Source organism: Gossypium hirsutum, chromosome A02 (genome assembly GCF_007990345.1).
Source record: "Gossypium hirsutum isolate 1008001.06 chromosome A02, Gossypium_hirsutum_v2.1, whole genome shotgun sequence".
NCBI classification, from domain to species: Eukaryota; Viridiplantae; Streptophyta; class Magnoliopsida; order Malvales; family Malvaceae; genus Gossypium; species Gossypium hirsutum.
The window spans coordinates 38,884,722-38,910,189 of NC_053425.1; the positions used below are offsets into that span (position 1 = coordinate 38,884,722).

Genomic DNA, 25,468 nt, shown 5'->3' on the forward strand with positions numbered 1-25,468 from the left:
TCCTGCGCAAGGGACACCGCCTGTTGAACCTTAGTCATCTGCAAATAATCAAGATGAGGGGGCAGAACAAGCCTTCTTCACCATGATGAATGAGTGGGTCGCGCAATATGCCCGAACCAATCCGGCTGTCCAACCATTCCTGAATTTGAATAATCCACCCCAAGAGCCCATAATGCCATCAGTTACTGATCCTGTGAGGCTGAGTAAACCACCTGTAGACTTGATTAGGAAGCGCGGGGCTGAGGAGTTCAAGGCCATAGTTACTGATGATGCCGAAAGGGCCGAGTTCTGGCTTGATAACACCATTCGGGTGTTTGATGAACTATCATGCACACCCGATGAATGTCTAAAGTGTGCTATATCCTTGTTGCGAGACTCAGCTTACTATTGGTGGAGGACTTTGATTTCCATAGTCCCAAACGAACGAGTTACTTGGGATTTCTTTCAAACGGAATTTTGAAAGAAATATATTAGTCAACGGTTCATCGATCAAAAGCGTAAGGAATTCTTGGAACTCAAGCAAGGCCGTATGACAGTATCTGAATACGAACATGAGTTCGTAAGACTCAGTCGGTATGCTCGGGAGTGTGTGGCTGATGAGGTTGCTATGTGCAAGAGATTTGAAGAAGGATTGAATGAAGATTTAAAGCTACTAGTGGGTATTTTGGAGATAAAAGAGTTCGTAACACTAGTTGAACGAGCCTGCAAGGCGGAAGAACTTGGAAAGGAGAAGAAGAAGGCTGAATTTGAAGTTAGAGACTATCGTAAAAGATCGACGGGTAAAGCTCCGTTCTCGGCTGTAAAGAAGTTCAGGGAGGACACTAATAAATCGAGGACGACTGCGGGAATTTCCATTAGAGCACGACCATCGATGGACTCCCGAGCTACTTCGGTAGCTAGTGTGGGCAATAATCGTCAAGAGAAACCTGAATGCCCCCAATGTGGAAGACGACACATAGGTGAATGTTGGGGTAAGTCTACTAACAGGGCCTGTTACGGATGCGGTTCGAAGGACCACTTCATTAGAGATTGCACGGAGCTTGATGAGAAGAATAAGATGCAAGGTGCAAGACCTAGTGGAATGACAGCTAGAGGTAGACCACCGAGAATTTCAGGAGGTAGGGGTGGTAGTCAGAGAGGGGCCTCTGATACGGCTGTTCAAACCGAGACCCGTACTCCTGCTAGAGCATATGCCATTCGCGCACGAGAGGAGGCATCCTCCCCTGATGTTATCACTGGTACTTTCACTCTCTTTGATACTAGTGTGATTGCATTGATTGACCCTGGCTCTGTATGTGAAACCTTAGCATCCAGTAAGACTCTACCTGTCGAGTCTACTGAGTTCGTAATTCGAGTGTCAAACCCTTTGGGTCAATACATACTTGTTGATAAAGTGTGTAAGAGATGCCCTCTAATAATCCGAGAATCCTGTTTTCCAGCCGATTTGATGCTTTTACCGTTTGACGAATTCGATGTTATTCTAGGTATGGATTGGTTGACCGTACATGATGCAATGGTGAACTGTAAAAGGAAAACCATTGATTTGAGGAGTACAAATAATGAAGTAGTCCAAGTTGAGTCTACTGATTTAAAGGGAGTACCAGCGATAATATCTTCAATGACCGCTCAAAGATATGTGAAAAAGGGGTGTGAAACATACCTTGCGTATGTATTTATAGAAAAGAGACGGAAAGGAAACTTGAATCAGTACCAGTGGTCTGTGAGTATTCAAATGTTTTTCCTGAAGAGTTACCGGGGTTGCCACCGGTTCGAGAGGTGGAATTTGGCATCAAAATTGTACCTGGTACCACGCCAATCTCAATAGCCCCGTATCGTATGGCATTGAAAGAATTAAAGGAACTGAAGGTTCAATTGCAAGAATTGACGGATAGAGGATTCGCTCGACCGAGTTTTTCTCCATGGGGCGCACCAGTACTGTTTGTGAAAAAGAAGGATGGAACCATGAGATTGTGCATCGACTATCATCAGTTGAATAAAGTGACAATAAAGAATAAATATCCGATGCCACGTATTGATGATTTGTTTGATCAATTGAAGGGAGCCTCAGTGTTTTCAAAGATAGATTTGAGATCTGGTTATTATCAGTTAAGGGTTCGAGACTCGGACATACCCAAAACTGCTTTTAGAACGAGGTACGGTCACTACGAATTCTTAGTGATGCCGTTTGGGCTCACTAATGCCCCCGCGGTATTTATGGATTTAATGAATCGAGTTTTCAAGCCATACTTGGATCAGTTTGTGGTTGTGTTTATTGATGATATTTTAGTTTATTCACAAGGTGAAGCTGAACATGCCGAGCATTTGAGACTAGTATTACAGATTTTACGAGACAAGCAGTTATACGCAAAATTCAGTAAATGTGAATTTTGGTTGAGAGAGGTTAGCTTTTTAGGACACGTGGTGTCCGCATCGGGTGTTAGAGTGGACCCGAACAAAATTTCAGCCATACTCGATTGGAAACCTCCAAGGAATGTTACTGAAGTTAGGAGCTTTTTGGGACTTGCCGGATACTACCGACGTTTTGTAAAGAGCTTTTCGATGATAGCTGCACCGTTGACAAAACTACTTCAAAAAGATGTTGAGTTTGAATGGTCAGAACACTGTCAGGAAACTTTCGATCGACTAAAAACTTGTTTAACCGAGGCCCCATTGCTAGTACAGTCGGAGTCCGGCAAGGAGTTTGTTATTTACAGTGATGCATCCTTGCTTGGGCTAGGTTGTGTGTTGATGCAAGAAGGTCGAGTTGTGGCTTACGCGTCGAGACAATTAAAGCCGCATGAGAGAAACTATCCGACCCATGACCTTGAATTAGCAGCCATAGTGTTCGCCTTAAAAATATGGCGACATTACTTGTTTGGAGAGAGGTGTCATATTTATTCGGACCACAAGAGTTTTAAATATTTGATGACTCAAAGAGATCTAAATCTGCGACAAAGACGTTGGCTTGAGTTGTTGAAAGACTATGAACTTGTCATTGATTATCACCCGGGGAAGGCTAACGTGGTGGCCGATGCTTTGAGTCGTAAAGCACTGTTTGCATTGAGAGCGATGGATGCTCACCTATCCGTTTCGCTCGATGAGGTGCTAGTAGTTGAATTAGAGGCCAAACCATTATTAATTCATCAAATACTTGAATCCTAGAAAGTCGACGCTGAATTGGTCGCTAAACGAGCTGAATGTGCCTCGAATGAGGAATCAGAGTTTCGGATTGACAACAATGATTGCTTGACATTCAAGGGTCGATTATGTGTTCCAAGAAATTCAGAACTTATTTCGATGATTTTGAATGAGGCTCATAGTGGCCGAATGTCTATCCACCCGGGTAGTACTAAAATGTACAACGATCTGAAACGTCAATTTTGGTGGCCGGGTATGAAACGAGACATTTCTGAATTTGTTTCAAGGTGTTTGATATGTCAACAAGTAAAAGCGGAACATCAAGTGCCATCGGGATTACTTCAGCCAATCATGATACCCGAATGGAAATGGGATCGAGTGACAATGGACTTTGTATCTGGGTTACCTTTGACTCAGAGTAAGAAAGACTCGATCTGGGTTATTGTTGATAGATTGACCAAGTCTGCTCATTTTATCCCTGTCCGTACAGATTTTTCGCTCGATAAATTGGCAGAATTATACATCTCCCAAATTGTTCGATTGCATGGGGTACCTATTTCTATCGTGTCGGATAGAGACCCAAGATTTACATCGCGATTTTGGAAGAAGTTACAAGAAGCGTTGGGTACTAAGATGCATTTTAGCACCGCATTTCATCCCCAGACTGATGGCCAATCTGAACGAATAATTCAAATACTCAAGGATATGTTGAGATGTTGCGTCTTAGAGTTTTGTGGTTCATGGGAAAGATATTTGCCTTTGATTGAATTTGCTTATAACGATAGCTTTCAATCAAGCATTAAGATGGCACCTTACGAGGCTTTATACGGTCGCAAGTGCCGTACCCCATTATTTTGGACTGAACTTAGTGAAAGTAAAATCTTTGGGGTTGATTTGATTAAGGATGCTGAGCAGAAAGTTCGAGTAATTCGTGAAAGTTTGAAAGCCGCTTCAGATCGTCAAAAGTCGTATGCGGATTTAAGGAGAAAAGACATTGAATATCAGGTTGGGGACAAGATATTTCTCAAAGTTTCACCCTGGAAGAAGGTGCTTAGATTTGGCCGTAAGGGCAAATTGAGTCCGAGGCTCATCGGTCCGTATGAAGTATCCGAACGAGTTGGGCCAGTCGCATACCGGTTAATTTTACCCCCTGAGCTTGAAAAGATTCACAACGTTTTCCATGTCTCGATGCTTCGACGATATAGGTCTGACCCGTCGTACGTAATCACTCCATCTGAGATCGAGATTCAGCCTAACTTGAGTTATGAAGAAGAACCGATTCGCATTTTGATGCGTGAAGTAAAAGAGTTGCGAAATAAGAAAATCCCATTAGTGAAGGTGTTGTGGCATAAACACGGAATTGAAGAAGCCACTTCGGAACTTGAGGACTTTATGAAGGATCGATATCCAAAATTGTTCACCGGTAAGATTTTCGGGGACGAAAATTTCTTATATGGGGGAGAGTTGTGACAGCCCTAATGTGACCTTAGTCAGAAAGTGGTTTCGGGACCACAAAACCGAGTCATAAAAATAATTAATTGTTATATTCTATGCTTATTATGTGTGTACATGCATATGTGGAAGTTTCATTCCCTAATTTTTCCAATTGCATGAGGAATTATTAAATAGGGATCAACATGAGACATGGTGAAATATGATAGGCTAATTTTAAAGGGCTTATTAGTGCATGTCAACACAAGGGTGGACTTGCATGTCAAATTGCCCAATTCCCTTATAGTGGCCGGCCAAGATAGATTGATGATGAGCAATATATTTGTTTGAATTAGATATTATAATAAGAAATTGGGTTATTGGAGATAAAATAAATTAAAGAAAGGAATTAAAAAGGAAAAAGATGAATAAAATAAGGGAGGAAGAAGGAGTGTTCATCCTTTTCCTTGTTACAATTGCCGTGAGTGAGGGAAAGAAAGGTGAAGAAGTTCGGCCATGCTTGTACCTAGGTTGAGGTATGTTTGATGTTATTTTTTTTGAAATTCATGCATGTTTTTAGTTGTTAGTTTAAGTTCTACCTAGCCCATGGTTTAAATTTTTGATATTGATGGAGATGATATTCGGCCATGGGTGTTGTCTTTCTTGGTCGGTGTTTTGATGTTGTGGTGATGAGGCATGAAGATGATTGAGCTTGAGTGTTTAATAAAAAGGATTGGATGTGAGAGTGTGTGAGGAGTAGAAATGATGGGTCTTAGCAACTTCATGAAGGTTCGGCCATGGTGCTTAAATATTGTACTTGTGTTTAACCCTAGGATTAATTAGTTATATGGTTAGTATAGGTATGGGTGACCGAATATGAGAGCATAATAGATGAAGAGTTTGGTGAATCGATATGTGGTAAATGTTAAGTGTTAAATGAAATGGAAATGATAGATTAATGTTGCACATTCGGCTATAGTTAGGCATGTTGATGATTTTATCTTGACTTAGATAATTAGGCATAAAAGGGTGGTAATGAGGTTGAAGTTGTTGAATGGTTAGTTGGGTAACAAATGAAGCATTCGGCCATATGGGGTAAAAAAAATGGGTCAAGTGTTCATGAGATGAAATTTTGTGATTAGATGAATTATAGGCGATAGTATAGATATACATATTCAGCCATCACTTGGGAGCTTATGTGATGTTGAGTTTAAAATTAGCAAAGGTGATTACCGAATGTCCAAGTATGCATATGCATGTGTGATTAGATTATTGATAGTATGGTAATTGCATAAGGTTATTAGTCGAATAGCTAAGAACATAAGGTAGCAAGATGAAAATTTTACCATGTCGTTTCGTATGTCATAAAATCATTAAAATGTGGATACCAATATATGTAGCAAAGCGGTTAAATGAGTTAATTTATTTGTTTAAGCACAAGATCCTAAAGGAGAGGCGTCCAACAAGGGAAAATCGAAGGTCATCGAGTAGCCGACTTGGAACTATTTTACCTAACACAAGGTAAGTCATTAAGCATATCTTTGGTATTGATTTAAATGATCGTAATACCTATGCAATTGTGTTTAATGAGATGAAATGTATACAAATGTATATGTATGTAGAGATGAAATTGTCGAATGTAAAAAGGAAGTGAAGCATATAGAGTGGCTGGTTTTCGGCACTAAGTGTGCGGGGAATAAGTGTTCACGGTTGTGAGATTGGCACTAGGTGTGCGAACTTGAAATGCATGGCACTAAGTGTGCGAGTTTAAAGTACATGGCACTAAGTGTGCGCGGTTGATTATTAAGCACTATGTGTGCGAACCCACTATATATTTTCTATAAATTATTTACATTAAGGGTGCGACTTTACCGAGTCGATTTTGGACAGCGGAAAAGGTAAGTACCTTGAGTTCATGGCTAATAGGCACTATGTTTATATTTGGAGTTGAGCTTGGTAAGTTTTGAACCTATGTGATGATTATAGTTGAAGTCACGTACATAAGGTTCATCGTGGAATAGGTGAAAGGTCGTTTAATTGTATGATTGTAACGAAAATAAAATGATGTATGAAAGGTCAATGTAGGACTTGGTATGAGATTCAACCGTAAGGTTTAAGGAACTATGGTATAGTTCGGTATGGATGGAGTACTTAGCCTCATTTCATTGTTTCCTGTTGTGATAATTTTATTAATGGATGGTTGTGGAATGCTTATGGCTTACTGAGTTATATACTCATTCGGTGTTTGCTTGTCACCTATTTTAGGTTTCTTGGACTCGTCTTTTTGCCGTGCTCGGGACCGTCATCGAAGTCATCACACCGGCTAGCAACTTTTGGTACTTTCTTCTTAGTTGGTCTAGGAGAACATTTCGGCATGTATAGGCTATTATGTTTTGTTTGAAATTTGGTATGTAAACTTTTAGCCATGCGAAAATGGCATAAATGTTCGTTTGGATTTGGTTCTATGATGCTTGGTCACAAGTCTTGGTAATTCGGTTGTGGTTGAGTATTGGTTGAGGTCTACTCGATTATTACACCATATGTCATGGCTAATTTATTTTTGGTGTTAAATTCATGATTTGGTAATAGTGTAGTGGGGAGATGCTCGGTGATGATTAGTCTTTGGCATGGCTAGTCATGGTCATAAATTGTGACATGTATGATGAATTATTAGTTAGATCAAGGAAAAATCACGAAATAGGCATAGTCTGCTTTAGTAACAGATGCTGACAGCAGTAGTGTTGTGAGATTGAAAAATCACCAAAAATAGTAGAAATGGAATTAAATAATGAATAAATTAGGAAATCGAAGCTTGATGAGTCTATTTTCATATGGAAGAAACGAAATGACTATATAAACTTTATGTTAGGAGATAATTAAATTCTTGTGAAACAGTGCCAGAGCGATTTCTAGATCCCCTGTTATGACTTAGAAAATTCACCATAAATTTATCGAGATAATTAAAGGTTGTGCCTTATATGTACAGATTCTTTATCGAGTCTAGTTTCATTAGAGACAAACGGCATAGGCATTGAAGCCCTTTACAGGGAGATATTTAAATCGTAAGGTACAGAGGTCAGTGTAGTCGAACCTTGAAACAGGGGAAACTTTAACAAATAAACTGTACTAATTGGCCAAACCAAAAATTATACAAAAATTCCACCATATATATATATGAGTCTAGTTTCGGGGAAAATTTACGGAATTGGATTTCGAGTTTCAAAACTCAAAATATTATTTTTAAAGCAACCATGATACAGTAGCCAGCTTGCCTGGAACAAAAAAAAATATAGGGGGAAATAAATGAAGTAAGCCGGTAACACCTCGTGTTCGATTTCCGGTAACGGCCATGAGTTTGGGGTGTTACAATCACTGTGAGAGAGGGTACCTCAGCTGAGAGGATAACTTGGGAGTTGTTCAAGCAGTCCTTCAAGGTGAAATATGTCGGAGCTAACTATGTGGATGCACGAAGAAAGGAATTCCTGAACCTGACCCAGGGTAGTAAGACCGTTGCTGAATATGAGGCAGAGTTTCTGCGATTGAGCCGGTACACTAGTGGAATTGTCTCTACCGAATATGAGCGCAGTGTTCGTTTTGAGGATGGCCTCAGGGATGAGCTAAGGGTGCTCATAGCTCTGCAGAGAGAGCGCAATTTTGCTGCACTGGTAGAGAAGGCTAAGATAGCTGAAGAGGTGAAGCAAGCCGAACGAAAGAACCGCGACAGGGATCGAAACCGATTCAGGAGGGATGCTGGACCAGCTAGTGCTGCAAACCAAAATGTTAACAGAGCTAGGATGGAGGAACTAGTTCGAGTAGTTTAGGTGAACACAGTTAGACTACAAGCTTATGGAGATTGTGGTTGAATGCATCTGGGGGAATGCTGGAAGCATTCTGGAGCTTGTATTCATTGTGGATCAAAGGAGCATAGGATCAGGGATTGTCTTAGGAGGCCAGCTCAGACTCAAGTGGCTGAACAAGGGGCTGTGCAACCTGTCCAACTAGCACGAGGTGGACTGCCGCTGCCGAGAGGTCGTGGCCAAGGTCGCAGTGGCAATGGCCGTGAACGTGGGGCACCTGGTAGGGTACTGTTAATACTGAGGCTCGTCAGCCAGCTTTTGTATATGCTGCTCGTCGCCGCGAGGAGGGTGACGTACCTGATGTCATAACTGGTACGTTTTTTATCTCTAGCGTACGTTATACTGCTCTGATAGATGTGAGGTCAACTCATTCGTATGTTGCATGTGACATTTCTGGGGCATTGGGTGTTCACTTTGAGGAGACTGTGTGTGGGGTAACTGTGATAAGTCCTTTAGGTCACTCGGTTAAAGTAGAGAAACTCTTTAGGGAGGTGCCTTTAGAGACTCAAGGTAGGATTTTCTGTGGAGACTTGATGGAGTTACCGTTCGGAGAATTCGATTTGATCCTAGGGATGGATTGGTTGACCAAGCATAGGGCAACGCTGGATTGTGCAGCTAAGAGGATGGTGTTAAAGACTGTTGAGGATGAAGAGGTAATAATTATTGAAGAATGAAGAGATTACTTGTCCAATGTGGTATCGGCTTTGAGGGCTGAGAAACTGATGCATAAAGGATGCAAGGCATATTTGGCTTTTGTAAGCCAAGTTGAAACTAAGGATCTGACTGTGGAGACCATCAGAACTGTTAGGGAATTCCGAGATGTTTTTCCAGAAGAGCTTCCTGGATTACCTCTGAATCGGGAAGTTGAATTTGGAATCGATTTGCTGCCTGGAACAGCTCCAGTATCCATTGCACCCTATAGGATGGCACTGAAGGAGTTAATGGAACTGAAAGCTCAAATCCAAGAGTTGTTGGATAGAGGCTTCATTAGACCTAGTGTGTCTCTATAGGGAGCACTGGTCCTATTTGTGAAGAAAAAGGACGGGACGATGCGCATGTGCATCGATTATCGCCAGTTGAACAAACTAACGATAAAGAACAAATACCCACTACCAAGAATTGATGATTTATTTGACCAACTTAGAGGAGCTTCAGTATTTTCCAAGATTGACCTTCGATCTGGATGCCATCAGCTAAGGGTAAAGGAAGTGGATATTCATAAGACAGCATTCAGAACTTGATATGGTCATTACAAGTTCCTGGTTATGTCGTTTAGGTTGACAAACGCACCCGCCGCTTTCATGGATTTGATGAATCGAGTATTCCAACCTTACTTGGACTGATTCGTGGTAGTTTTCATCGATGATATTATGGTATATTCGGGAATCGAGGAGAAACATGAGGAACATCTACGTATTGTGATGCAAGTGCTGAGAGAGAAGCAACTGTATGCGAAGTTTAGTAAGTGTGAATTTTTGTTGCCAGAAGTGGCTTTTCTGGGTCATGTGGTTTCTGCTGAAAGAATTAGAGTGGATCTTCAGAAAATTGAGGCAGTTCTGGAATGGAAACCATCGAAGTCAGTATCGAAAATTCAAAGTTTTTTGGGTTTGACAGGCTATTACCGAAGGTTCGTAGAGGGATTTTCTCTGATTACTGCACCATTGACGAAACTGTTAAGGAAAGGGGTAGAATTTGTCTGGACTGAGAAACAGCAAAAAGCTTTTGACCATTTGAAAAAGGTATTGACTGAAGCACCATTGTTGATTCAACCGGAGTCTGGGAAGGACTTCACTTTGTATAGCGATGCGTCGCATGTGGGGTTAGGATGTGTACTGATGCAAGAGGGTAAGGTGGTCGCTTATGCTTCGCGACAGCTTAAGCCTCATGAAGCGAACTACCCTACGCACGATTTAGAGCTAGCAGCAGTGATCTTTGCGTTGAAAATCTGGAGACATTAATTATATAAAGAAAAGTGTATCATATACACAGGCCATAAGAGCCTAAAGTATCTGTTGACTTAGAAGGAGTTAAACCTTAGGCAACGAAGATGGGTAGAGTTGCTTAAGGACTACGACTGTTCGATTGAGTACCACCCAGGTAAGGCTAACGTAGTGGCTGGTGCATTGAGTCGAAGGGTTGTTACTGATTTGAGAGCCTTGTTTGTACGTTTAAGTCTGTTCGACGATGGGAGTCTATTGGCAGAATTGCAAATGAGGCCTACTTGGACTGAGTAGATTAAAGAAAAATAGTTGAAGGATGATTCGTTAGTTCTTCGGTTTTGGCAAGTTGAGAATGGTGAGAATGAGGATTTTGTACTGAACACTGACGGAGCTCTGTGCTTTCGTGGAAGAGTTTGTATTCTGAAAGACCCTGAATTGAGGCAGTTAATTTTAAAGGAGGCTCATGGTGGACCCTGTGCCATGCATCCTGAAGGGAATAAGTTATATCGAGATCTACGAGAGGTGTACTGGTGGCCTGGACTGAAATGGGAGGTGACTGAATTTGTTGGGAAATTTCTGACGTGCCAGCAAGTTAAGGCCGAGCACCAATTACCTTCTGGATTACTACAACCGGTGAAAATTCCACTATGGAAGTGGGAGAGAGTAACTATGGACTTTGTGAGTGGGCTACCTTTGACACCTACCAAGAAAGATTCTGTGTGGGTAGTTGTGGATAGGTTAACAAAATCTGTACATTTCATACCAGTTCATACTGATTACTCACTGCAAAAATTGGCCAGGTTGTATGTGGCAGACATAGTGCGACTGCATGGAGTGCTAGTGTCGATTATTTCTGATCGAGACCCTAGGTTTACATCTCAGTTCTGGCAGAAGTTGTAGGAGGCATTGGGTACACGATTGGATTTCAGTACTGCTTTTCATCCTCAGACGGATGGACAGTCGGAAAGGGTTATTCAAATTTTGGAGGATATGTTAAGAGGTTGTATCATTGATTTTCGTGGTAGTTGGGAGGATTACTTGCCATTGATGGAGTTTGCATACAGCAAAAGCTACCAAACAAGTATTCAGATGGCTCCATATGAGGCACTTTATGGGCGGAGATGTCGTACGCCTACGTGTTGGATGGAGTTGGGTGAACGACAAGTGCTTGGACCGGAGTTAGTGGCAGATACTGAAAGTAAGGTTAAGTTGATAAGAGATCGATTAAAGGAGGTATCTAATAGAAAGAAGTCGTATGCGGATCTAAAGCGCAAAGAGATTGAGTTCGTTGTTGGGGATATGGTTTTCTTGAAGGTTTCACCTTGGAAGAAGATCTTGAGGTTCGGCAAGAAAGGTAAATTGAGTCTGCGGTTTATAGGGCCTTATCGGGTTTTTAAACGGGTAGGGCCAATAGCGTATCAGTTAGAGTTACCATCGGAGTTGGACAGAATCCCTGACGTCTTTCATGTGTCTATGTTGAGGCGATATCGATCGGATCCTTCACATGTTGTGCCAGTGGAGGAGATTGAAGTAAAGACTGATTTGACCTTTGAGGAAGAGCCTGTGCAAATTGTGGATAGAGAGGTTAAAGTTCTAAGAAGGAAGTCGGTTCCGTTGGTAAAAGTACTGTGGCGTAATCATGGAAGGTTCAAGTCACAATGAAAGTATATTAAGGAATTATTTTTTATGGTTGGAAAGGGTAAGTAATGGAACTCAAGTGAAAGACTGTCAGGAGGAGTTTAAATTGCTCAAGGGATTGAGTAAGGAGGGGATAAGGGAGAGGGTTTAGAAGCTGATTAGGGAGAGCAGTATTGGCCGAATGGTGGACTCTTGGGGAGCAAGAGTTGGCTGGCTAAGGGTTTACTTAGGGGGCAAATTTTGGCTAGGTTAAATGCCAAGTATAAATTCGGCATTTAGGGGTAAGTGTGCCGTTTTTCTAACCATCTTTCCTCCTCCTCCTTTCTTTTCTTTTTCTTTCCATCTACCTTCTCCTCTTCTTTTCTCCATAGCCGAATCCTTCTACCACTCTTCCCTACACCACTTCCTTACTATTATTTTTAAGCCTTATAGCCAAATATCACAAAAGCCGAAATCTCGAAGGTTCATATTGTCTGTGCCGAATTTTCCTAGCAAAACCTACTGACCTTTCTTCATCCTTTTTGATCAATTCTTTCTTTTTCTGAACCCCAAACCTCTGTCGACAAAGCCACTACAAAACCCTCACGTTTTCTTCACTGTTGCAAAAAGTCAAAAACGCATAAACTTAGGGACATAGCCGAATTCTGAGATCTCTAAGGGCTCGACTTTTGTTATCATTTGAGGGGTTAGATTTGCATCATAATCGAGTAGGATTTAATTGGAATCATTGACCGAATGAACCGGTGGTAAGTTTTCGAACCTAATCTTTATTTCAAGTTTTAGAAAAAGCCGAAACCCCCTAAAGGTTAGGGAGGCTGTCGATTTGGGCTTGTAGCTCTAAGGGTTTTTATAATTGTTTTATTTTGGTAATAGTGTGATCTAGAGGCTGCTGATCGAAGGCTTGGACAAGTGGAACGACTGGATCTAAACCTAGTCACTAATTTCGGTAAAGGTAGGATCGCTAGTGCCTAAGGTGTTTTTGGCCGAATATGGTAAGGGGGTTAATATGTAGTTCGTTTTAATAGTTAGATTAACATGTTAGTAATCCAATTGTAGGCAGTTCGTGTGTGGATCTCGTCAGCATATCATCCAAACAGGTGTGTAACTAACACCCTTTCATAGTCTAGATCGGCAAAAGTCGAAAAGCCGAAATACCGAAAAATCGGTATTTTTTAGACTTGCGAGTGTGCGAATGCTCGTGAGGTAAATCGATTAACGTTTTTGGTAAACAACAATGTTTAGACTGCAGAGTGTATGATTTCTATGCCTTCGATATTTTTGGGTTTTATGGGCCAAAATTGAGATAGTGGGCCAACGGGCCCAATTCGGTAAGAACCCTCGGTAAGTGTTTCTCTTAGTACGTGAAAGGTGGGAATATGCATGAAAACCCTTAAAACTGATAAAATTACTAAAGTACCTTTATAGATTTACCCCTAGGAGTAAAATTACTGATATACCCCTAGGGTTAAGGTTGACCTGAATGCATGTTTGACTGTTATTATTTACTGCATGCCATGTTATTATTATCTGATGCATGGGACTGGGATACTGATGGAGAAAGTACTGAAAGTGGCTTGTCCATGTACTGGAGGCTTTGCCTCAACTTACTGATAACTGAGCAGCAATGATGCAACTGTGGAGTGTAGAGCTGGGTGGGTTGAGCTATTCCCCACATGGAGTGTAGGGCTAGTACGGGTGGAGTTTAGTGGTTGGTTATAGGCTGGGTTGGGCTTGCATACACGAATATGTCTGATCTATTCTGGAATGGGCCTCTGGGCCATACTGTTATCTAAATGGGCTTAGGCCCAATGGGCTTGAGCTGACTGGGGCTTTGGATGGGTTTTCCTTACACACTGAATTTTCCAAACTCACCCATTTCTCTTCCATCCTTGCAGGTGAACCCTAGTTGGTGGACTTGGAGCTGGGCGGGATTTAGAATGGCCACGAAGATTAATTTCTGTTTTTTTTTAAGTTTCGCATTTATTATTTTGACTATTTTTATTCTGGTTTAAGTTGTAATAAGGCCGCTCTTCTTATTATTTTTATTATTTTGGGTTATTAAATTGGTTAGCTCTAGGGCACGGTTTATAAAAGTTACTTATTTTCAAAATAACACGATAACCGAGCAAAGCTTCAGCAATGTAAATGTTTTCAAAGAAAATGAATATTTTAAATCGACTTAAACTTAATTAATTATTCGTGGATTAGTAACAGGCTTAAAGTGTGGCAATGGATGTGTGCATGTCTAGGATTGGATCCGTGAAGAGCTTGGTACTTAAGCAGTCCAACAGACTCACCTCCTCTTTTTCTGGCTTCCTACCTGGTGCACAGCTTCCATTCACTTTAACTTAAAACAAAACATTCTTCAAACCCTAAGAAATATTTTTGGATAAAACATAAACTTCTTAGATAACATTCTCCATGTGACATGCTGAATTCGGCCATAACGTCTGGGCCGGGTTTGGGGTATTACAAAAAGATCCAAGAAGTTTTACTATCCCTTGCTTAATTGGTAATCTGAATATTGAAAAAGCACTAGCTGATTTAGGTGCTAGTATTAATTTGATGCCCTATAAAATGTTCAAACAACTTGGTCTTGGGGAACCTAAACCCACTAGGATGAGTATTCAATTAGCCGATAGATTTGTTAAATATCCTAAGGGTATTATAGAAGATGTACTCGTAAAAGTAGATAAATTTATATTCCCTATTGATTTTGTTGTGCTTGACATGGATGAAGATGTAGAAGTACCCTTAATTTTAGGGAGCCCATTCCTAGCCACTGCTAGAGCCGTGACTGACGTGGGTGACGGTAAATTGGTACTAAAAGTAGGTGACGAGGAAATGATCTTTAAAATTTATGATGCTATGAGATTCTCTAGGGAATAGGATGATTCATGTTATTTCATTGACTCTATTGATCATATTATTCAAGACTCTTTTTAGGAAATTGTACAAGAGGAGATGACAGAACCATATCCAGCTCAAGACGAGGAGATAGGTGAGGAACCTAATGACTATCCGTCAAGACAAGTAGAATATGAGGGTATTAAGATAAACGATGAACTTAAGCAAAAACCCTCGATTAAAGAGCCTCCCAAACTGGAACTTAAACAATTACCAAACCATTTAGAAAATGCATTCCTTGGAAATAATTCTACATTACCAGTTATTATTGCTTCTAATTTGCAACCCAAGGAGAAAGAGGAATTAATCCAACTATTAAAAGAACATAAGAAGGCCATAGCATGCAAAATTTCTGACATTAAAGGAATCAATCCTTCTTTTTGCACCCATAAAATTTTAATGGAAGATGAATACAAACCATGTGTGCAAGCTCAAAGACGTTTGAACCCCAACATGAAGGAAGTTGTAAAAGTCGAGGTAATTAAACTTCTAGATGCTGGAATTATTTATCCTATTTCTGACAATTCTTGGGTAAGTCCAGTGCAGGTTGTCCCCAAGAAAGGAGGCATGACGGTTGTGACCAACGAGAAGAATGAATTAATCACAACAAGAACGGTTACAGGATGGAGAGTTTGCATAGACTACAAGAAACTGAATGACGCCACAAGAAAAGATAACTTCCCCTTGCCATTCATTGACCAAATGTTAGAAAGATTATCTGGACACATGTATTACTGCTTCCTAGACGGACTCTCTGGTTACTTCCAAATCCCAATAGCTCTTGAAGATCAAGAAAAGACGACATTCACATGCCCATATGGTATGTTCGCTTATCGTAGAATGCCTTTTGGATTATGTAATGCCCCTGCTACTTTTCAGCACTATATGATAGCCATATTCGATGAACTAGTGGAAGATATCATGGAAGTCTTCATGGATGATTTTTCAGTATTCAGTAACTCTTTCCATCTCTACCTTAAAAATTTAAAACGAGTTTTAATAAGATGTGAGGAAACAAACCTTGTGCTCAACTGGGAGAAATGTCATTTCATGGTTCAAGAAAGTAATGAACTAGGGCATAAAATTTCTAGTAAAGGGATTGAGGTGGATAAATCTAAAATAGAAAAAATCGAACAATTACCACCCTCTACTTCAGTTAAGGCTATTAGAAGCTTTTTAGGACATGCTGGTTTTTATAGAAGATTCATTAAGGATTTTTCTAAAACAGCTAAGCCTTTAACTAAATTGCTAGAAAAAGATATAACTTTTAACTTTGATCAGGAATGTTTAGAAGCATTTAATACTTTAAAGGATAAATTAATTAATGCTCCAATCATAATTGCACCTGATTGGAACTTGCCATTTGAACTAATGTGTGAAGCGAGTGATTTTGCAGTAGGTGCAGTACTAGGACAGTGAAGAGACAAGCATTTTCAACCTATCTATTTCACCAGCAAAACCTTAACGGCTGTACAAGAAAACTATACTACTATGGAAAAAGAGTTGCTAGCTGTGGTTTTTGCTTTTCATAAATTTCGGTCATATCTAAAGTTGTTGTTTACACTGACCATTCCGCCCTTCGCTATCTTTTAACTAAAACCAATGCAAAACCTCGACTCATTCGATGGATTCTCCTTTTGAGGAAATTTGACTTGGAAATTCAAGACAAGAAAAGAGCTAAAAATCTCGCGGCTAATCATCTGTCCAGGCTCGAGAAATCCAATACCAGAGAACTAGATGATGTGGAAATAAATGATTCGTTCCCTAAAGAACAATTTTTTGCTATATCTAACTCCGAGGTACCTTGGTTTGTAGACATCGCGAATTTTTTAGCTGCTAACATTATCCCAAAAGGGTTAACACACTAGCAAAAGAAGCGATTCTTTAATGATGTGAAAAACTACTTTTGGGACGATCCATTTCTGTTTCGCAGATGTGCAGATCAAGTCATCAGAAGATGCATTACAGGATCAGAAATATCAAAAATATTGGAACACTGCCACTCAGGGCCAACCGGAGGACACTATAGTGGAACTAAGACCGCACACAAAATACTTGAATCAAGTTTTTATTGGCCTTCATTATTCAAAGACTCTATCAGGTATGTTACTTTATGTGACAAATGCCAACGGATAGGTAACATATCTAAATGTGATGAAATGCCCCAAAACTATATGCTTTCTTGTAAAATATTTAACGTGTGGGGTATCAATTTCATGGGCCCAATCCCCATTTCATTCAGAAATAAATACATCTTAGCAGCAGTCGACTACATGTCCAAATGGGTAGAAGCCCAAGCTCTACCTACTAATGATGCTAGAGTGGTAGTACGTTTTCTTAAAAAACTCTTTTCAAGATTCGAAACACCTAGAGCAATTATCAGTGACAGGGGCACTCATTTGTGTAATACCTAATTTGACAAAACCCTTACAAAATACGGAGTTTATCATAGAATAGCCACCCCATACCATCCTCAAACTAATGGACAAGTTGAAGTAGCAAACCGAGAACTCAAACTGATCCTTGAAAAAACAGTAGAATCAAACAGAAAAGACTGGGCAACAAAAATAGATGATGCCTTATGGGCTTACAGAACCGCTTTTAAGACTCCTATAGGGACATCACCTTACAGACTGTTTATGGAAAAAGTTTTCATCTCCCATTTGAACTAGAGCATAAAGCTTTTTGGGCTATTAAATTTCTAAACCTTGATCCCGAACTTGCAGGAAAAAAAAGGTTGATGCAGCTGAACGAGCTAGATGAATGGCGAGCCAATGCATACGAAAATTCACGCCTATACAAGGAAGCAACAAAGCGGCACCATGACATTCATTTAAAGCAACGGAAACAATTTGAAGTTGGAGATCTCGTCTTACTATACAACTCAAGACTCAAATTGTTTCCCGAGAAACTAAAATCACGATGGTCAGGACCCTTCATAATTCGATTTGTTCATCCATATGGCACGATAGAGGTAAGTCACCCATCAAATGGTACTTTCAAAGTAAACAGACACCGTCTCAAACTGTATAATGGTGAGGATTTTAAAGCTGATGGAGAGGAGCTACGACTCCACAAACTGCCTTGAGTATACTAACAAGGTAACAGTCGAGCTTAGACTATAAACAAGCGCTTCTCGGGAGGCAACCCGAGTACTAACGATTTTAAATTATTTTAAATTCAAGTTTTAAATATTTAGGTCACTAAAAGAGTATTTGAAGCACAGGTTCCCAGCACCACACAGCCGGTAAGACGACCGTGCTTAAGGCCGTGTGAACAACACAGAGGGAAACACAGCCATGCGACATGGCCGTGGATGAAATTCATATGTGACCACAGGCATGGGAATGGAAAACCATGGGCGTGCCAGGGACAAAGCTTGATTCTGTTTCTTCGACACGGGCGTGAGACACGCCCGAGTCATTCAGCCATGTACAACAATACACGGGCGTGCTACCATAACACACAGGCATGGGAGAAGCGAACACAGCTAGGCACGACCGTACGACATGGCCATGTTCGACACACGCCCAAGACACACAGGCGTAGGATAGTAGCTGGGCACGACCTAACTCACAAAATTTGACAAACATGGGCTCACCCTCAAGTACACGGGCGTGGCCCTAGGCCGTGTGAACCTCCCCTATATAAGCAAACAACTGTTCATCTTCTTCCACTTTTCAAAACCCTAGCCGAAATCTACCCTTCTCCACTTCCTAATCACTATCCCAGCCACCCTCTCGTCCAGTTCATGGGACGGCTTCATATGCTGACATCTTTGAGCGTCTCACCTGATTCGAGCAAGAGTGCTTTCAACAATTTGACAACATTGATGCTATTTTACAGCAGATTTGTCAGCACATCCACATCTCATCGCCAATCCCACCTCACGAACCATCCAGCGATGAAGATGTTTAGAAATATTTATTTAATATTTTATGTTTTTAATTTTTATCGAAACTAATTTTTATTTTTGTTAGATTTTAGAATTTTATTTTTATTTTTTTATTTCAGTTATTTCTTTTCGAGTCCTTATTCTTCCTAATATCTCCTAAAAAGTTCCTAATTTTATCATAGTTATATAGAGCTCCTAAGCTCATCATCACATAGGAACTACAACTCCACAGGGGAAGGTTCTCCATGACTGCCATGTCCTGCTCGACCACGACCATAGCTACCACTAGATATAATATTCTTTTGGCGCAGGACTTATGGCCTAATGAACCTCTACGACTGCCGGAGTATCCTCTTCCACTCTCAAACCGATCACTCTTTGAAACTCTAGTTCTAGGAATTTATCATACAGGAGATTTCACTTCTCTCCCTATCTTATTTTTATTTTCTAACATCTATCTTTGTACATTGAGGGCAATGTACATCTTAAGTGTGGGGGGTATTTATTTCACTATCAGAAAAATCCTTGAAGAATCACCTTATTCTCATGAAAAACTATCATATCATATTTAGGATAAATTTTAATTGATTTATGATTTTGATTGATATATATTGAATTAAAACATAGGGATTTATGCATTGATTATTTAAACTTTAAGACATTAGAGAATCAAGCATGATAAGTTGATTTTTAAGAAATTAAAATTATAGGTTGTTTCCCCAAGTCTAAGTATTACTTTGAATTAGAATTCACGAGTCTAAACATCAAAAAGCCATAATTTTTTGTGAGATTTTTTAGCCTTTTGAGCATGTATTCATCCTTTCATGCTCACTTTTATTATTGCTTTGAGTGTTATTCTAGAACTTGCTTGATTATGCATGTCGAGACCACACCATTTGATTTGATATATCAAAATGATTAAGGCACTTAGGATTAACCCACTCATGCCATGAAAAACCTACCTCCATGAAAAATCTACCTCCACGATTAACCCCTAGTAAACCCACTTGAGCCCAACAAACCAATTCTTGTATTACCCTTAATATTAACCTTTAACCCAATATTGTTGAAATCCCCTAAATTAATCCCTATTTTTGTCGAGATTTGAGTTGAATGGATTGCCTAGCTATATTTTGTCTTGATATTTAGTCTATATTATTTAACTTGTTCTTAAAAAAAATATATGTATACATATCTGTAATTTCATATTCTGAGAAAAGCTCTGTTGTACGCAAGTGAAGATTAACTCTTTTTTCTAGTTAAGGCAACTTTTCAAGTCAATCTCGATTCTAACCCTTTCTTTCAGCTTGTGACCACACCCCATAACCAAGCCTCATTACAACCTTCTAAAGACCTTTTGATTGATGTATCATCTTAAATTACAGTGGTGGAGATTTGATTTTCATACAAGCCTATGGTAATGACTTTTCATTATTGACTATTGAGTGTTTCATTTATTGTCCTTAAACACCGCCAGTGATTTGAGTGAATCTTTAATGAGGATGTGAAACTCTGTGATATTCTAAATCAAAGGTGATTACTTAGATGCGAAGAGACACCTATGTTTGCATGATTAAATACTCAACTTGGAATGTTTGAAACTTTTATGTTCTTTTAGTTGGATTCTCAATGTATGATTACCTATGGATTATTTTGAGATATTATCCATAAGAATTATAAGTTGAGGAGAATTTATTTTGATTATGAGTTGATGATTTTGCTTGAGGACAAGAAAATGCTTAAGTGTGGGGGTATTTGATAAACCGTAAATTATACATATTTTTACCCCATGTTTAATGCATTTTATAGATGATTTCTCATTATAATTGGTGAATTCGATGCTCCTAATGCTTTAATTTCATGTTTTCTACTTAGGAGAGCACCAAGAGTCAAAAGGAACCAAAAAGGGACAAAACGGACCAAATCGAGAAGATGACACGGCCTAAGCCTTCCACACAGGCAGCTCACACGCCCGTGTCTTTCGAGGGTGTTAACCAAGGCTTTCATGATTCATATGGCCTGGCCATTAACCCACACGGCCGTGTGCAATTTAACAGATCGAACATGGCATGGCAATCACATCACACGACCGTGTCCCACGAGAGTGTCCTTGCCGAGCCCAAGTTAAGTCCAATTCGAAAAAGGCCACTTTTGAGGGTTTCTAGGCATTCCAAAGCCTATAAATACACACTAGAAGAGGAGGAAAGGGGTGACGGAGAATGGGGGTAAGGAATTACCCCAAGGAAGCCGATTGATCCATCTCAGAAGCCAGATTCATCATCAAGACTGAAGATCTCTCCTCAATTTCCCTTCAGGAGTTTTGGGTTTTCTTTATGTTTTGTATTCTTTATTCTTCTAAGATATTTTCTTATTTAGTTATGAACTAAATCCCCTAAATACCTAAGGGGAATGAAACCTAAGACGAATCTTGTTATTATTTTCTGAATCGTATGATAAATATTTAACTTGTTCTTAATTCTTGTTTTGATATCCCAGGATACTGATTCAAGACATGCTCTTATTCAGAGTAGGAATAGACCCTATCTAAGAGTACTTTTGTCATAATTAAGCGGAGTTGATTGCGCGCCTAGAAATAGGGTGACAAGATTTTGCCGGATTAGGGTGAAACCTAATAAGGGGATCCATAGAGTGAGTTAATGTAACCCTAGAGTGTTAATTAGAGAAAAGTCTCGGTTATTAAATTTAGGGATTAGACGTTATTAGTCTTGAATAGGCATAATAACATAACTTAGGGATCTCTACGGAACAAGTTAAATGAATAAATCGTCAGGTTCGGAGCCAGAATAACAAGTAAAGTCTAGGTGGATTTTTCCGTAGGTATTGTCTTAAGTCAATCGATTTTCCCAAAAGCAATTCCCTAATTCTTTTCTTTGTCCATTCTTAGTTTAGATAATTATTTAATTAAAACAAATAAAACCCCTTTTATTTTCAGGCTAGATAATAAAAAGATAGTTATTACTAGTATTTTTGGTTCCCTTGGGTACGATATCCCGGTCTTGCCATTACTATACTTTTGCTCGATAGGTGCGCTTGCCTTTTCGTCGTGATAATAGTTAGTCTAGGTTTGATCTTCATTATAAATATTTATTACTTCTTATGAATTACGCGATCATATAGTAATATTGAAAACACATCCTAGCTTCATAATGCAATTGATAGCACTAGAAAGAACATAGGTTTCCGCTCTACTTACAGCATGTTTGGTTCAATGTAATAGCATAGCTATTACAACCCTATTCCATGGGCCCACCCTAAACACCTGTTTGGTTCAATGGAATGCCCTAATACGGGCTTATTCCATTACAGGTCTATGCAGTAAAATTGCTTGATTTCTATTTTGTTTCCTCACCACTGAATAATGATTCGGTGTTTAAGGAGACCATCACCACAAAAACACTCCCCACTTTGCCCTCTCCCATTTTCTCACCTGAAACGCTCCTCACTTTCTCCCTCCGTTCCTTCCATATTCCTCTCTTCCAATTTTTCTGCCTCTTTTTTTTGCTTTTTTTTCTTTCTCTCAATAGAGTTTTTCTTTTCCTCTCTTCCATTTTTTGTTTTTGATCTATAAAATTCCATCGATTGCTGGAAAGAGCAAGAGGGTTCTTAGAGGGGGAATTGAAATCTAACTCGAAAACTGAAAATGTTGAGGGTAAACCGAGTGATAAACTGGGCACGAGCTTCGATTTTAAATCGTCAATACCTCCTAAGTCATGACCCAAAGATTTCCCCTTCACCTCCTCAACATTTGTCTTCAAAATCATTCATTCGCTTCTTCGATATTTACAAGGAAATTCCTCCATCTCCCCCTTTTTAACTCTAAAATATTTGATTTTTTAAGTTATAGTTCTTTCTAACTTTTTTTCTTGTGTGTGCAGCTTGCAAGCAAGGAACAAGTCGAGAAAGAATGAGCATGACTGTAAGTTTAAGCTTTGTTTCTTTATTGAAATTTTGTTAGATGCTCTTTTTTCCATGAAATTTAATATAAATAATTGTTTTAATTTAATTTAGGGTAGTGCTAATGAATTGAATAGAGGATATTTTGATGATATATCTGAGCTAAAACAACACGGTGGTAAGGTATTAACTGAAATGGCTCATGTATGTTATAATTTTGTTTTCTTCATTACATGCCATAATTTAGTTGCAAAATATTGTGAGGCTTTTGTCCTTAGATGATGATTTATTCTGATATTTTCTTTTCTCCTGTTAAATTTTACCATGTCGAAGAGATAGCTGTTTGTATGTTTTGAATGCATTCTGTTTATCTTTACATGATTCTAACAAAATAGAGACACATACACACGTAGAGACGCACATCAGAGTGCAATTTTCGTATTCCAGTTTCTACATTTTGTTGTAGATCATTTGATCAGGTGTGTAAATGTTTAGGCTTATAGCTTGTTTTTATTTCTAATGCATAAATTTCTCAAAAGTTTTATGTACATTATGGCACTTTTTTTCTATATGGCTGTGTGCTTCATCTTTTCCTTTCTTACAGGGGATGAGCGATCTGCTATCTCCAATTTTGTTTGTGATGAAGGATGAGTCAGAATCATTTTGGTGTTTTGTGGAACTAATAGAACGCTTTGGGCCCAATTTTAATCGTGATCAAAATGGCATGCATTCTCAGCTTTTTGCATTATCTAAGGTCTCTCTCTCTTTCACAGACGCACACTCACACACACAAACATGCTTAAGTGATGGATTTATTATGGTTTATGTCAAAATGACCAAGACCTTTTTCCTTATTCTAAACTTTGGGATATGACTGTTTAATGGTAATCTCATGCTTTATATAACTTCCAACAACCTCCTGCCCCTGTTGTGCCTTTTGGCATGGGGTTAAATTTTCTCCTCATCTATTGTAGAAAAGGGCAATAATGTTTATGTTCAGAATTCTTGACCATAAGTTTCTGTATAATTAAGACCGTTTAACTTTGTAAGTGTGTTAGTTGGTCAAAGAATTCTGGCAATTGTTTTGGAGACTTCTTTAATTATTAAAATTTTTTATTCTTCTTCATATTGTGCTGCTCCCTGAAATTTTAGCCTTTGCGTTGGTGTAAAGTTAAAAAGCAATAGTAGTATTGATATGATATGGATCCAGTTTGAGTTTGTAAAGCTTCAAACTCTAAATCAGAGTTTGTGGTGCGGTTTTTTAGGAGACTTCCATATGATGATATAGCTGGCCTCAGAACTTTTATTTTATTGTGAAAGATTACATGTTTTGATGAGAATAGAGCATCATATTTCCCATCCTTTTCTTGAGTTAACAACTACGATATAGAAACTGGTATAATATGACCACTTTTGGTTTCATCAGTCCTTGAATAAAAGTTATCAAAGTAACGTTTCTTCTTGGAGATCTTTGGATGTCATTTGTATTCCTGGGAAGGAAACAACATAAAGTAGTTTATAACCAGCTAACCCACTTCTCCCTTGCCCATAAACAGCATAAAGAAGATTAAATGGTATCATGACACTATATTTTCTGACAAAGAATTTATAAATGGCTAAACCAAGTAAATCAATATCATGAACAGAGATTTGGTCTCTGATTTTGAACTGTACTACTTTTTTCAGCTGGTGGAGTTACTAGATAGACCTCTACACAAATATTTCGAGCAGAATGACTGCTTGAATTATTTCTTTTGTTTCCGCTGGATTCTGATACACTTTAAAAGGTCAAGCTCTTGGACTGGATAGTTCCTTACATTTCCTTCCTTGCAAACATTCATTTTAGGCTACATTTTCCTTTAATAATGTACTGCACATATTTCCTGCTCTCACATTCCTGTTTTCAATCGTACCAGTTGAAATGGTTCATGTAAAGTAGAATAGTATCCTTATGCTAGTGTCAGTTTTATTTCAACTTCACTTTCTTGTATTCTAGTTTTGTGTCAGACTTAAGTTATATGCCTATCAATATCCCATTGATATTCCTTGCAGATACTTTTGGCTTGCCTGGAGTAGCTTAGTTCTTACACTAAAAGCTTGTTGGCTCAACAAGATGAACAAGTTCACAGTTTTGAGAGACCTCAATTTTGTTGTAAAAAACCTTGGTGTTGAGTTTTTCAAAGGTACTCTTATGGTATAATAATCTTACCATTACTGATGATGTGTAGAGTTGAATGAATTTTATATTATTTTATTCAACAATTAGAATAAATTGTATTTATCTCTTCGATATTGAACCGATTGGCAAAGCTGTTGAGGGAGTATTGTTATAGAGCATTGGGATTTGGTGGACAAAGTAACTAAGCAGATAAATTGGCAATTCCAGGGAAACTTCAATTACCAAATCTTGAGCCTTTTGGGGTTATATCATTTGGTATAATTTGTTTAATCATTTCCTTTAAAGTAATCATTAATACAAAACTTTCTCATTAATGTCACCTTATAATGTAGATAAACAAACATTTTTTGTTTCTTTTGGTTGAAAAAAGAAAAAGAAAAAGATGCTATTTTTCTTTTGGATGCTTTGTGACTTTTTCTTTTATTTGTAATAAAAATTTTGTGTTTAATACAATTAATTAATTTTAGATTATAACACAGGTAAAAAGTTTTATATAAAAATTATGTAAATAACAAATGAAATTTTAGTTGAAATCATAAAATTGAGATAAATTGAGAAGTAATGCATT

General features: G+C 38.8%; 1 long non-coding RNA gene across 1 annotated transcript; it reads left to right on the forward strand.

Annotated features, from left to right (window-relative positions):
• The first annotated feature begins 24,443 nt into the window (after positions 1-24,443).
• LOC107952516 (uncharacterized) lies at positions 24,444-24,874 on the forward strand. Its single transcript, XR_001698820.2, has 2 exons — positions 24,444-24,508; positions 24,774-24,874. It is a non-coding gene; the product is annotated as an uncharacterized lncRNA (long non-coding RNA).
• The last annotated feature ends 594 nt before the right edge of the window (positions 24,875-25,468 follow it).